Raw genomic sequence first — 15746 nt, forward strand, 5'->3', positions numbered from 1 at the left:
ACAGTAGTTCACCTCCTAGAGAGAGACACTATAACACACTGAACTGTTAGAGTAGTTCAAATGCTAGAGAAACTATAACACACTCAACTGTTACAGTAGTTCACCTCCTAGAGACACTGTAATACACAGAATAGTTACATTAGTTCACCTCCTAGATAGAGACACGATAACACACTGAACCGTTACAGTAGTTCACCTCCTAGAGAGACACTATAACACACTGAACTGTTACAGTAATTCACCTCCTAGTGACACTATAACACACTGAACTGTTACAGTAGCTCACCTCCTAGAGACTCTTTAACACACTGAACTGTTACAGTGGTTCACCTCCTAGTGACACTATAACACACTGAACTGTTACAGTGGTTCACCTCCTAGAGACACAATAACACACAGAGCTGTTACAGTAGTTCACCAACCTAGTGACACTATAACACACTGAACTGTTGCAGTAGTTCACCTCCTAGTGACACTATAACACACTGAACCGTTACAGTAGTTCACCTCCTAGAGAGAGACACTATAACACACTGAACTGTTACAGTAGTTCAAATGCTAGAGAAACTATAACAAACTCAACTGTTACAGTAGTTCACCTCCTAGAGACACTGTAATACACAGAATTGTTACATTAGTTCACCTCCTAGATAGAGACACGATAACACACTGAACTCTTACAGTAGTTCACCTCCTAGAGACACTATAACACACTGAACTGTTACAGTAGTTCACCTCCTAGAAAAACTATTACACACTGAACTGTTACAGTAGTTCACCTCCTAGTGACACTATAACACACTGAACTGTTACAGTAGTTCACCTCCCAGTGACACTATAACACACTGAACTGTGACAGTATTTCACCTCCTAGTGACACTAAAACAAACTGAAATGTTACAGATGTTCAACTCCTAGAAAGAGACACAATAACACACTGAAGTGTTACAGTAGTTAACGCACTAGATAGAGACACTATAGCACACTGAACTGTTACAGTGGTTCACCTCCTAGTGACACTATAACACACTGAACTGTTACAGTGGTTCACCTCCTAGTGACACTAAAACACACTGAGCTGTTACAGTAGTTCACCTCCTAGATAGTGACACTGTAACACACTGAACTGTTACAGTAGCTCACCTCCTAGGGACACTTTAACACACTGAACTGTTGCAATGGTTCACCTCCTAGTGACACTAAAACACACTGAACTGTTACAGCAGTTCACCTCCTAGAAAGAGACACTATAACACACTGAACTGTTAAAGTAGTTCACCTCCTCGTGACACTATAACACACTGTACTGTTACAGATGTTCACCTCCTAGAAAGAGACACAATAACACACTGAAGTGTTACAGTAGTTCACCTCCTAGAGACACTATAACACACTGAACTGTTACAGAGGTCCCCCTCCTAGTGACACTAAAACACACTGAGCTGTGAAAGTAGTTCACCTCCTAGATAGTGACACTGTAACCCACTGAACTGTTACAGTAGTTCACCTCCTAGAGAGACACTATAACACACTGAACTGTTACAGTAATTCACCTCCTAGTGACACTATAACACACTGAACTGTTACAGTAGCTCACCTCCTAGAAACACTTTAACACACTGAACTGTTACAGTGGTTCACCTCCTAGTGACACTATAACACACTGAACTGTTACAGTGGTTCACCTCCTAGAGACACAATAACACACAGAGCTGTTACAGTAGTTCACCAACCTAGTGACACTATAACACACTGAACTGTTGCAGTAGTTCACCTCCTAGTGACACTATAACACACTGAACCGTTACAGTAGTTCACCTCCTAGAGAGAGACACTATAACACACTGAACTGTTAGAGTAGTTCAAATGCTAGAGAAACTATAACACACTCAACTGTTACAGTAGTTCACCTCCTAGAGACACTGTAATACACAGAATAGTTACATTAGTTCACCTCCTAGATAGAGACACGATAACACACTGAACTGTTACAGTAGTTCACCTCCTAGTGACACTAAAACTCACTGAACTGTTACAGTTGTTCACCTCATTGAGACACTATTACACACTGAACTGTTACAGTAGTTCACCTCCTCGTGACACTGTAACACACTGAGCTGTTACAGAGGTTCACCTCCTCGTGACCCTATAACACACTGAACTGTTACAGAGGTTCACCTCCTAGATAGTGACACTGTAACACACTGAACTGTTACAGTAGCTCACCTCCTAGAGACACTAAAACTCACTGAACTGTTACAGTTGTTCACCTCATTGAGACACTATTACACACTGAACTATTTCAGTAATCAAACTCCTAGTGACATTATAGCACACTGAACTGTTACAGTGATTCACCTTCTAGTGACACTATAACACACTGAACCGTTACAGTAGTTCACCTCCTAGAGAGAGACACTATAACACACTGAACTGTTACAGTAGTTCAAATGCTAGAGAAACTATAACAAACTCAACTGTTACAGTAGTTCACCTCCTAGAGACACTGTAATACACAGAATTGTTACATTAGTTCACCTCCTAGATAGAGACACTATAACACACAGAGCTGTTACAGTAGTTCACCAACCTAGTGACACTATAACACACTGAACTGTTGCAGTAGTTCACCTCCTAGTGACACTATAACACACTGAACCGTTACAGTAGTTCACCTCCTAGAGAGAGACACTATAACACACTGAACTGTTACAGTAGTTCAAATGCTAGAGAAACTATAACAAACTCAACTGTTACAGTAGTTCACCTCCTAGAGACACTGTAATACACAGAATTGTTACATTAGTTCACCTCCTAGATAGAGACACGATAACACACTGAACTGTTACAGTAGTTCACCTCCTAGAGACACTATAACACACTGAACTGTTACAGTAGTTCACCTCCTAGAAAAACTATTACACACTGAACTGTTACAGTAGTTCCCCTCCTAGTGACACTATAACACACTGAACTGTGACAGTATTTCACCTCCTAGTGACACTAAAACAAACTGAAATGTTACAGATGTTCAACTCCTAGAAAGAGACACAATAACACACTGAAGTGTTACAGTAGTTAACGCACTAGATAGAGACACTATAGCACACTGAACTGTTACAGTGGTTCACCTCCTAGTGACACTATAACACACTGAACTGTTACAGTGGTTCACCTCCTAGTGACACTAAAAAACACTGAGCTGTTACAGTAGTTCACCTCCTAGATAGTGACACTGTAACACACTGAACTGTTACAGTAGCTCACCTCCTAGGGACACTTTAACACACTGAACTGTTGCAATGGTTCACCTCCTAGTGACACTAAAACACACTGAACTGTTACAGCAGTTCACCTCCTAGAAAGAGACACTATAACACACTGAACTGTTACAGTAGTTCACCTCCTCGTGACACTATAACACACTGTACTGTTACAGATGTTCACCTCCTAGAAAGAGACCCAATAACACACTGAAGTGTTACAGTAGTTCACCTCCTAGAGACACTATAACACACTGAACTGTTACAGAGGTTCACCTCCTAGTGACACTAAAACACACTGAGCTGTGAAAGTAGTTCACCTCCTAGATAGTGACACTGTAACCCACTGAACTGTTACAGTAGCTCACCTCCTAGAGACACTTTAACACACTGAACTGTTACAGTAGTTTAACTCCTAGAGAGAGACACTATAACACACTGAACTGTTACAGTAGTTCAAATGCTAGAGAAACTATAACAAAGTCAACTGTTACAGTAGTTCACCTCCTAGAGACACTGTAATACACAGAATTGTTACATTAGTTCACCTCCTAGATAGAGACACGATAACACACTGAACTCTTACAGTAGTTCACCTCCCAGTGACACTATAACACACTGGACTGTTACAGTATTTCACCTCCTAGTGACACTATAACACGCTGAACTGTTACAGTAGCTCACCTCCTAGAGACACTATAACACACTGAACTGTTACAGTAGTTCACCTCCTAGTGACACTATAACACACTGAACTGTTACAGTAGTTCACCTCCTCGTGACACTATAACACACTGAACTGTTACAGTAGTTCAAATGCTAGAGAAACTATAACACACTCAACTGTTACAGTAGTTCACCTCCTAGAGACACTGTAATACACAGAATTGTTACATTAGTTCACCTCCTAGATAGAGACACGATAACACACTGAACTGTTACAGTAGTTCACCTCCTAGTGACACTAAAACAAGCTGAACTGTTACAGTTGTTCACCTCATTGAGACACTATTACACACTGAACTCTTTCAGTAGTCAAACTCCTAGTGACACTATAGCACACTGAACTGTTACAGTGGTTCACCTTCTAGTGACACTATAACACACTCAACCGTTACAGTAGTTCACCTCCTAGAGAGAGACACTATAACACACTGAACTGTTACAGTAGTTCAAATGCTAGAGAAACTATAACAAACTCAAGTGTTACAGTAGTTCACCTCCTAGAGACACTGTCATACACAGAATAGTTACAGTCGTTCACCTCCTAGATAGAGACACTATAACACGCTGAACTGTTACAGTAGCTCACCTCCTAGAGACACTGTAATACACCGAATTGTTACAGTAGTTCACCTCCTAGAGACACTATAACACACTGAACTGTTACAGTAGCTCACCTCCTGGAGACACTGTAATACACCGAATTGTTACAGTAGTTCACCTCCTAGTGACACTAAAACACACTGAGCTGTTACAGTAGTTCACCTCCCAGATAGTGACACTGTAACACACTGAACTGTTACAGTAGCTCACCTCCTAGAGACACTTTAACACACTGAACTGTTACAGTGGTTCACCTCCTAGTGACACTAAAATACACTGAACTGTTACAGCAGTTCACCTCCTAGAAAGAGACACTATAACACACTGAACTGTTACAGTAGTTAACCCACTAGATAGAGACACTATAACACACTGAACTGTTATAGTGGTTCACCTCCTACTGACACTATAACACACTGAACCGTTACAGTAGTTAACCCACTAGATAGAGACACTATAACACACTGAACTGTTACAGTAGTTCACCATCTAGAAAAACTATTACACACTGAACTGTAACAGTAGTTCACCTCCCAGTGACACTATAACACAATGAACTGTGACAGTATTTCACCTCCTAGATAGTGACACTGTAACACACTGAACTGTTAAAGTAGTTCACCTCCTAGAGACACTGTAAAACACAGAATTGTTGAATTAGTTCACCTCCTAGATAGAGACACGATAACACACTGAACTCTTACAGTAGTTCACCTCCCAGTGAAACTATAACAAACTGAACTCTTTCAGTAGTCAAACTCCTAGTGACACTATAACAAACTGAACTGTTACAGTAGTTCACCTCCCAGTGACACTATAACACACTGAACTGTGACAGTATATCACCTCCTAGTGACACTAAAACACACTGAACTGTTACAGTAGTTCACCTCCTAGATAGAGACACTAGTACACACTGAACTGTTATAGTGATTCACCTCCTAGTGACACTATAACACACTGAACTGTTTCAGTAGTTCACCTTATAGAGACACTATAACACACTGAACTCTTTCAGTAGTCAAACTCCTAGTGAAACTATAACAAACTGAACTGTTACAGTAGTTCACCTCCCAGTGACACTATAACACACTGAACTGTTACAGTAGTTCACCTCCTAGTGACACTATAACACACTGAACTGTTACAGTAGTTCACCTCCTAGAGACACTATAACACACTGAACTGTTACAGTAGTTCACCTCCTAGAGACACTATAACACACTGAACTGTTACAGTAGTTCACCTCCTAGTGACACTATAACACACTGAACTGTGACAGTATTTCACCTCCTAGTGACACTAAAACAAACTGAAATGTTACAGATGTTCAACTCCTAGAAAGAGACACAATAACACACTGAAGTGTTACAGTAGTTAACGCACTAGATAGAGACACTATAGCACACTGAACTGTTACAGTGGTTCACCTCCTAGTGACACTATAACACACTGAACTGTTACAGTGGTTCACCTCCTAGTGACACTAAAAAACACTGAGCTGTTACAGTAGTTCACCTCCTAGATAGTGACACTGTAACACACTGAACTGTTACAGTAGCTCACCTCCTAGGGACACTTTAACACACTGAACTGTTGCAATGGTTCACCTCCTAGTGACACTAAAACACACTGAACTGTTACAGCAGTTCACCTCCTAGAAAGAGACACTATAACACACTGAACTGTTACAGTAGTTCACCTCCTAGAGAGAGACACTATAACACACTGAACTGTTACAGTAGTTCAAATGCTAGAGAAACTATAACAAAGTCAACTGTTACAGTAGTTCACCTCCTAGAGACACTGTAATACACAGAATTTTTACATTAGTTCACCTCCTAGATAGAGACACGATAACACACTGAACTCTTACAGTAGTTCACCTCCCAGTGACACTATAACACACTGGACTGTTACAGTATTTCACCTCCTAGTGACACTATAACACGCTGAACTGTTACAGTAGCTCACCTGCTAGAGAAACTATAACACACTGAACTGTTACAGTAGTTCACCTCCTAGTGACACTATAACACACTGAACTGTTACAGTAGTTCACCTCCTCGTGACACTATAACACACTGAACTGTTACAGTAGTTCAAATGCTAGAGAAACTATAACACACTCAACTGTTACAGTAGTTCACCTCCTAGAGACACTGTAATACACAGAATTGTTACATTAGTTCACCTCCTAGATAGAGACACGATAACACACTGAACTGTTACAGTAGTTCACCTCCTAGTGACACTAAAACAAGCTGAACTGTTACAGTTGTTCACCTCATTGAGACACTATTACACACTGAACTCTTTCAGTAGTCAAACTCCTAGTGACACTATAGCACACTGAACTGTTACAGTGGTTCACCTTCTAGTGACACTATAACACACTGAACCGTTACAGTAGTTCACCTCCTAGAGAGAGACACTATAACACACTGAACTGTTACAGTAGTTCAAATGCTAGAGAAACTATAACAAACTCAAGTGTTACAGTAGTTCACCTCCTAGAGACACTGTCATACACAGAATAGTTACAGTCGTTCACCTCCTAGATAGAGACACTATAACACGCTGAACTGTTACAGTAGCTCACCTCCTAGAGACACTGTAATACACCGAATTGTTACAGTAGTTCACCTCCTAGAGACACTATAACACACTGAACTGTTACAGTAGCTCACCTCCTGGAGACACTGTAATACACCGAATTGTTACAGTAGTTCACCTCCTAGTGACACTAAAACACACTGAGCTGTTACAGTAGTTCACCTCCCAGATAGTGACACTGTAACACACTGAACTGTTACAGTAGCTCACCTCCTAGAGACACTTTAACACACTGAACTGTTACAGTGGTTCACCTCCTAGTGACACTAAAATACACTGAACTGTTACAGCAGTTCACCTCCTAGAAAGAGACACTATAACACACTGAACTGTTACAGTAGTTAACCCACTAGATAGAGACACTATAACACACTGAACTGTTATAGTGGTTCACCTCCTACTGACACTATAACACACTGAACCGTTACAGTAGTTAACCCACTAGATAGAGACACTATAACACACTGAACTGTTACAGTAGTTCACCATCTAGAAAAACTATTACACACTGAACTGTAACAGTAGTTCACCTCCCAGTGACACTATAACACAATGAACTGTGACAGTATTTCACCTCCTAGATAGTGACACTGTAACACACTGAACTGTTAAAGTAGTTCACCTCCTAGAGACACTGTAAAACACAGAATTGTTGAATTAGTTCACCTCCTAGATAGAGACACGATAACACACTGAACTCTTACAGTAGTTCACCTCCCAGTGAAACTATAACAAACTGAACTCTTTCAGTAGTCAAACTCCTAGTGACACTATAACAAACTGAACTGTTACAGTAGTTCACCTCCCAGTGACACTATAACACACTGAACTGTGACAGTATATCACCTCCTAGTGACACTAAAACACACTGAACTGTTACAGTAGTTCACCTCCTAGATAGAGACACTAGTACACACTGAACTGTTATAGTGATTCACCTCCTAGTGACACTATAACACACTGAACTGTTTCAGTAGTTCACCTTATAGAGACACTATAACACACTGAACTCTTTCAGTAGTCAAACTCCTAGTGAAACTATAACAAACTGAACTGTTACAGTAGTTCACCTCCCAGTGACACTATAACACACTGAACTGTTACAGTAGTTCACCTCCTCGTGACACTATAACACACTGTACTGTTACAGTAGTTCACCTCATAGAGACACTATAACACACTGAACTCTTTCAGTAGTCAAACTCCTAGTGACACTAAAACACTGAACTGTTACAGTTGTTCACCTCATAGAGACACTATAACACGCTGAAATGTTACAGTAGCTCACCTCCTAGAGACACTGTAATACACCGAATTGTTAAAGTAGTTCACCTCCTAGAGACACTATAACACACTGAACTGTTACAGTAGTTCACCTCCTAGAAAAACTATTACACACTGAACTGTTACAGTAGTTCACCTCCTAGTGACACTATAACACACTGAACTGTTACAGTAGTTCACCTCCCAGTGACACTATAACACAATGAACTGTGACAGTATTTCAACTCCTAGTGACACTAAAACAAACTGAAATGTTACAGATGTTCACCTGCTAGAAAGAGACACAATAACACACTGAAGTGTTACAGTAGTTAACCCACTAGATTGAGACACTATAGCACACTGAACTGTTACAGTGGTTCACCTCCTAGTGACACTATAACACACTGAACTGTTACAGTGGTTCACCTCCTAGTGACACTATAACACACTGAACTGTTACAGTGGTTCACCTCCTAGTGACACTAAAAAACACTGAGCTGTTACAGTAGTTCACCTCCTAGATAGTGACACTGTAACACACTGAACTGTTACAGTAGCTCACCTCCTAGGGACACTTTAACACACTGAACTGTTGCAATGGTTCACCTCCTAGTGACACTAAAACACACTGAACTGTTACAGCAGTTCACCTCCTAGAAAGAGACACTATAACACACTGAACTGTTACAGTGGTTTACCTCCTAGAGAGAGACACTATAACACACTGAACTGTTACAGTAGTTCAAATGCTAGAGAAACTATAACAAAGTCAACTGTTACAGTAGTTCACCTCCTAGAGACACTGTAATACACCGAATTGTTACATTAGTTCACCTCCTAGATAGAGACACGATAACACACTGAACTGTTACAGTAGTTCACCTCCTAGAAAAACTATTACACACTGAACTGTTACAGTAGTTCACCTCCTAGTGACACTATAACACACTGAACTGTTACAGTAGTTCACCTCCCAGTGACACTATAACACACTGAACTGTGACAGTATTTCACCTCCTAGTGACACTAAAACAAACTGAAATGTTACAGATGTTCAACTCCTAGAAAGAGACACAATAACACACTGAAGTGTTACAGTAGTTAACGCACTAGATAGAGACACTATAGCACACTGAACTGTTACAGTGGTTCACCTCCTAGTGACACTATAACACACTGAACTGTTACAGTGGTTCACCTCCTAGTGACACTAAAAAACACTGAGCTGTTACAGTAGTTCACCTCCTAGATAGTGACACTGTAACACACTGAACTGTTACAGTAGCTCACCTCCTAGGGACACTTTAACACACTGAACTGTTGCAATGGTTCACCTCCTAGTGACACTAAAACACACTGAACTGTTACAGCAGTTCACCTCCTAGAAAGAGACACTATAACACACTGAACTGTTACAGTAGCTCACCTCCTAGAGACACTTTAACACACTGAACTGTTACAGTGGTTCACCTCCTAGTGACACTATAACACACTGAACTGTTACAGTGGTTCACCTCCTAGAGACACAATAACACACAGAGCTGTTACAGTAGTTCACCAACCTAGTGACACTATAACACACTGAACTGTTACAGTAGTTCACCTCCTAGAAAAACTATTACACACTGAACTGTTACAGTAGTTCACCTCCTAGTGACACTATAACACACTGAACTGTTACAGTAGTTCACCTCCCAGTGACACTATAACACACTGAACTGTGACAGTATTTCACCTCCTAGTGACACTAAAACAAACTGAAATGTTACAGATGTTCAACTCCTAGAAAGAGACACAATAACACACTGAAGTGTTACAGTAGTTAACGCACTAGATAGAGACACTATAGCACACTGAACTGTTACAGTGGTTCACCTCCTAGTGACACTATAACACACTGAACTGTTACAGTGGTTCACCTCCTAGTGACACTAAAAAACACTGAGCTGTTACAGTAGTTCACCTCCTAGATAGTGACACTGTAACACACTGAACTGTTACAGTAGCTCACCTCCTAGGGACACTTTAACACACTGAACTGTTGCAATGGTTCACCTCCTAGTGACACTAAAACACACTGAACTGTTACAGCAGTTCACCTCCTAGAAAGAGACACTATAACACACTGAACTGTTACAGTAGTTCACCTCCTCGTGACACTATAACACACTGTACTGTTACAGATGTTCACCTCCTAGAAAGAGACACAATAACACACTGAAGTGTTACAGTAGTTCACCTCCTAGTAGACACTATAACACACTGAACTGTTACAGTGGTTCACCTCCTAGAGACACAATAACACACAGAGCTGTGAAAGTAGTTCACCTCCTAGATAGTGACACTGTAACCCACTGAACTGTTACAGTAGCTCACCTCCTAGAGACACTTTAACACACTGAACTGTTACAGTGGTTCACCTCCTAGTGACACTATAACAAACTGAAATGTTACAATATTTCACCTCCTAGAAAGATACACTATAACACACTGAACCGTTACAGTAGTTCACCTCCTAGAGAGACACTATAACACACTGAACTGTTACAGTAATTCACCTCCTAGTGACACTATAACACACTGAACTGTTACAGTAGCTCACCTCCTAGAGACACTTTAACACACTGAACTGTTACAGTGGTTCACCTCCTAGTGACACTATAACACACTGAACTGTTACAGTGGTTCACCTCCTAGAGACACAATAACACACAGAGCTGTTACAGTAGTTCACCTCCTAGAGACACTAAAACTCACTGAACTGTTACAGTTGTTCACCTCATTGAGACACTATTACACACTGAACTTTTACAGTAGTTCACCTCATAGAGACACTATAACACACTGAACTATTTCAGTAGTCAAACTCCTAGTGACATTATAGCACACTGAACTGTTACAGTGATTCACCTTCTAGTGACACTATAACACACTGAACCGTTACAGTAGTTCACCTCCTAGAGAGAGACACTATAACACACTGAACTGTTACAGTAGTTCAAATGCTAGAGAAACTATAACAAACTCAACTGTTACAGTAGTTCACCTCCTAGAGACACTGTAATACACAGAATTGTTACATTAGTTCACCTCCTAGATAGAGACACGATAACACACTGAACTCTTACAGTAGTTCACCTCCTAGTGACACTATAACACACTGAACTGTTACAGTAGTTCACCTCCTAGAGACACTATAACACACTGAACTGTTACAGTAGTTCACCTCCTAGTGACACTATAACACACTGAACTGTTACAGTAGTTCACCTCCTAGAGACACTATTACACACTGAACTGTTACAGTAGTTCACCTCCCAGTGACACTATAACACACTGAACTGTGACAGTATTTCACCTCCTAGTGACACTAAAACAAACTGAAATGTTACAGATGTTCAACTCCTAGAAAGAGACACAATAACACACTGAAGTGTTACAGTAGTTAACGCACTAGATAGAGACACTATAGCACACTGAACTGTTACAGTGGTTCACCTCCTAGTGACACTATAACACACTGAACTGTTACAGTGGTTCACCTCCTAGTGACACTAAAAAACACTGAGCTGTTACAGTAGTTCACCTCCTAGATAGTGACACTGTAACACACTGAACTGTTACAGTAGCTCACCTCCTAGGGACACTTTAACACACTGAACTGTTGCAATGGTTCACCTCCTAGTGACACTAAAACACACTGAACTGTTACAGCAGTTCACCTCCTAGAAAGAGACACTATAACACACTGAACTGTTACAGTAGTTCACCTCCTAGAGAGAGACACTATAACACACTGAACTGTTACAGTAGTTCAAATGCTAGAGAAACTATAACAAACTCAACTGTTACAGTAGTTCACCTCCTAGAGACACTGTAATACACCGAATTGTTACAGTAGTTCACCTCCTAGAGACACTATAACACACTGAACTGTTACAGTAGCTCACCTCCTAGAGACACTTTAACACACTGAACTGTTACAGTGGTTCACCTCCTAGTGACACTAAAATACAATGAACTGTTACAGCAGTTCACCTCCTAGAGAGACACTATAACACACTGAACTGTTACAGTAGTTCACCCACTAGATAGAGACACTATAACACACTGAACTGTTACAGTGGTTCACCTCCTAGTGACACTATAACACACTGAACCGTTACAGTAGTTCACCCACTAGATAGAGACACTATAACACACTGAACTGTTACAGTAGTTCACCATCTAGAAAAACTATTACACACTGAACTGTAACAGTAGTTCACCTCCCAGTGACACTATAACACAATGAACTGTGACAGTATTTCACCTCCTAGTGACACTAAAAACACCGAGCTGTTACAGTAGTTCACCTCCTAGATAGTGACACTGTAACACACTGAACTGTTACAGTAGTTCACCTCCTAGAGACACTGTAAAACACAGAATTGTTAAATTAGTTCACCTCCTAGATAGAGACACGATAACACACTGAACTCTTACAGTAGTTCACCTCCCAGTGAAACTATAACACACTGAACTCTTTCAGTAGTCAAACTCCTAGTGACACTATAACAAACTGAACTGTTACAGTAGTTCACCTCCTAGTGACACTATAACACACTGAACTGTTACAGTAGTTCACCTCCTAGAAAAACGATTACACACTGAACTGTTACAGTAGTTCACCTCCTAGTGACACTATAACACACTGAACTGTGACAGTATTTCACCTCCTAGTGACACTAAAACAAACTGAAATGTTACAGATGTTCAACTCCTAGAAAGAGACACAATAACACACTGAAGTGTTACAGTAGTTAACGCACTAGATAGAGACACTATAGCACACTGAACTGTTACAGTGGTTCACCTCCTAGTGACACAATAACACACTGAACTGTTACAGTGGTTCACCTCCTAGTGACACTAAAAAACACTGAGCTGTTACAGTAGTTCACCTCCTAGATAGTGACACTGTAACACACTGAACTGTTACAGTAGCTCACCTCCTAGGGTCACTTTAACACACTGAACTGTTGCAATGGTTCACCTCCTAGTGACACTAAAACACACTGAACTGTTACAGCATTTCACCTCCTAGAAAGAGACACTATAACACACTGAACTGTTACAGTAGTTTACCTCCTAGAGAGAGACACTATAACACACTGAACTGTTACAGTAGTTCAAATGCTAGAGAAACTATAACAAAGTCAACTGTTACAGTAGTTCACCTCCTAGAGACACTGTAATACACCGAATTGTTACAGTAGTTCACCTCCTAGAGACACTATAACACACTGAACTGTTACAGTAGCTCACCTCCTAGAGACACTTTAACACACTGAACTGTTACAGTGGTTCACCTCCTAGTGACACTAAAATACACTGAACTGTTACAGCAGTTCACCTCCTAGAAAGAGACACTATAACACACTGAACTGTTACAGTAGTTAACCCACTAGATAGAGACACTATAACACACTGAACTGTTATAGTGGTTCACCTCCTACTGACACTATAACACACTGAACCGTTACAGTAGTTAACCCACTAGATAGAGACACTATAACACACTGAACTGTTACAGTAGTTCACCATCTAGAAAAACTATTACACACTGAACTGTAACAGTAGTTCACCTCCCAGTGACACTATAACACAATGAACTGTGACAGTATTTCACCTCCTAGTGACACTAAAAACACTGCGCTGTTACAGTAGTTCACCTCCTAGATAGTTACACTGTAACACACTGAACTGTTACAGTAGTTCACCTCCTAGAGACACTGTAAAACACAGAATTGTTAAATTAGTTCACCTCCTAGATAGAGACACGATAACACACTGAACTCTTACAGTAGTTCACCTCCCAGTGAAACTATAACACACTGAACTCTTTCAGTAGTCAAACTCCTAGTGACACTATAACAAACTGAACTGTTACAGTAGTTCACCTCCCAGTGACACTATAACACACTGAACTGTGACAGTATATCACCTCCTAGTGACACTAAAACACACTGAACTGTTACAGTAGTTCACCTCCTAGATAGAGACACTAGTACACACTGAACTGTTATAGTGGTTCACCTCCTAGTGACACTATAACACACTGTACTGTTTCAGTAGTTCACCTCATAGAGACACTATAACACACTGAACTCTTTCAGTGGTCAAACTCCTAGTGACACTATAACAAATTGAACTGTTACAGTAGTTCACCTCCCAGTGACACTATAACACACTGAACTGTTACAGTAGTTCACCTCATCGTGACACTATAACACACTGTACTGTTACAGTAGTTCACCTCATAGAGACACTATAACACACTGAACTCTTTCAGTAGTCAAACTCCTAGTGACACTAAAACACTGAACTGTTACAGTTGTTCACCTCATAGAGAAACTATAACACGCTGAACTGTTACAGTAGCTCACCTCCTAGAGACACTGTAATACACCGAATTGTTAAAGTAGTTCACCTCCTAGAGACACTATAACACACTGAACTGTTACAGTAGCTCACCTCCTAGAGACACTTTAACACACTGAACTGTTACAGTGGTTCACCTCCTAGTGACACTAAAACACACTGAACTGTTACAGCAGTTCACCTCCCAGAGACACAATAACACACAGAGCTGTGACAGTAGTTCACCAACCTAGTGACACTAAAACACACTGAACTGTTGCAGTATGTTCACCTCCTAGAAAGAGACACAATAACACACTGAACCGTTACAGTAGTTCACCTCACTAGAGAGAGACACTATAGCACACTGAACTGTTACAGTGGTTCACCTCCTAGTGACACTATAACACACTGAACTGTTACAGTGGTTCACCTCCTAGTGACACTAAAAAACACTCAGCTGTTACCGTAGTTCACCTCCTAGATAGTGACACTGTAACACACAGAACTAGTTACAGTAGCTCACCTCCTAGGGACACTTTAACACACTGAACTGTTGCAATGGTTCACCTCCTAGTGACACTAAAACACACTGAACCGTTACAGCAGTTCACCTCCTAGAAAGAGACACTATAACACACTGAACTGTTACAGTAGTTTAACTCCTAGTGACACTATAACAAACTGAACTGTTACAGTAGTTCACCTCCCAGTGACACTATAACACACTGAACTGTGACAGTATATCACCTCCTAGTGACACTAAAACACACTGAACTGTTACAGTAGTTCACCTCCTAGATAGAGACACTAGTACACACTGAACTGTTATAGTGGTTCACCTCCTAGTGACACTATAACACACTGTACTGT

This window comes from Salmo salar, chromosome 06, assembly GCF_965601325.2.
Source record: "Salmo salar chromosome 06, fSalSal1, whole genome shotgun sequence".
Classification (NCBI taxonomy): Eukaryota; Metazoa; Chordata; class Actinopteri; order Salmoniformes; family Salmonidae; genus Salmo; species Salmo salar.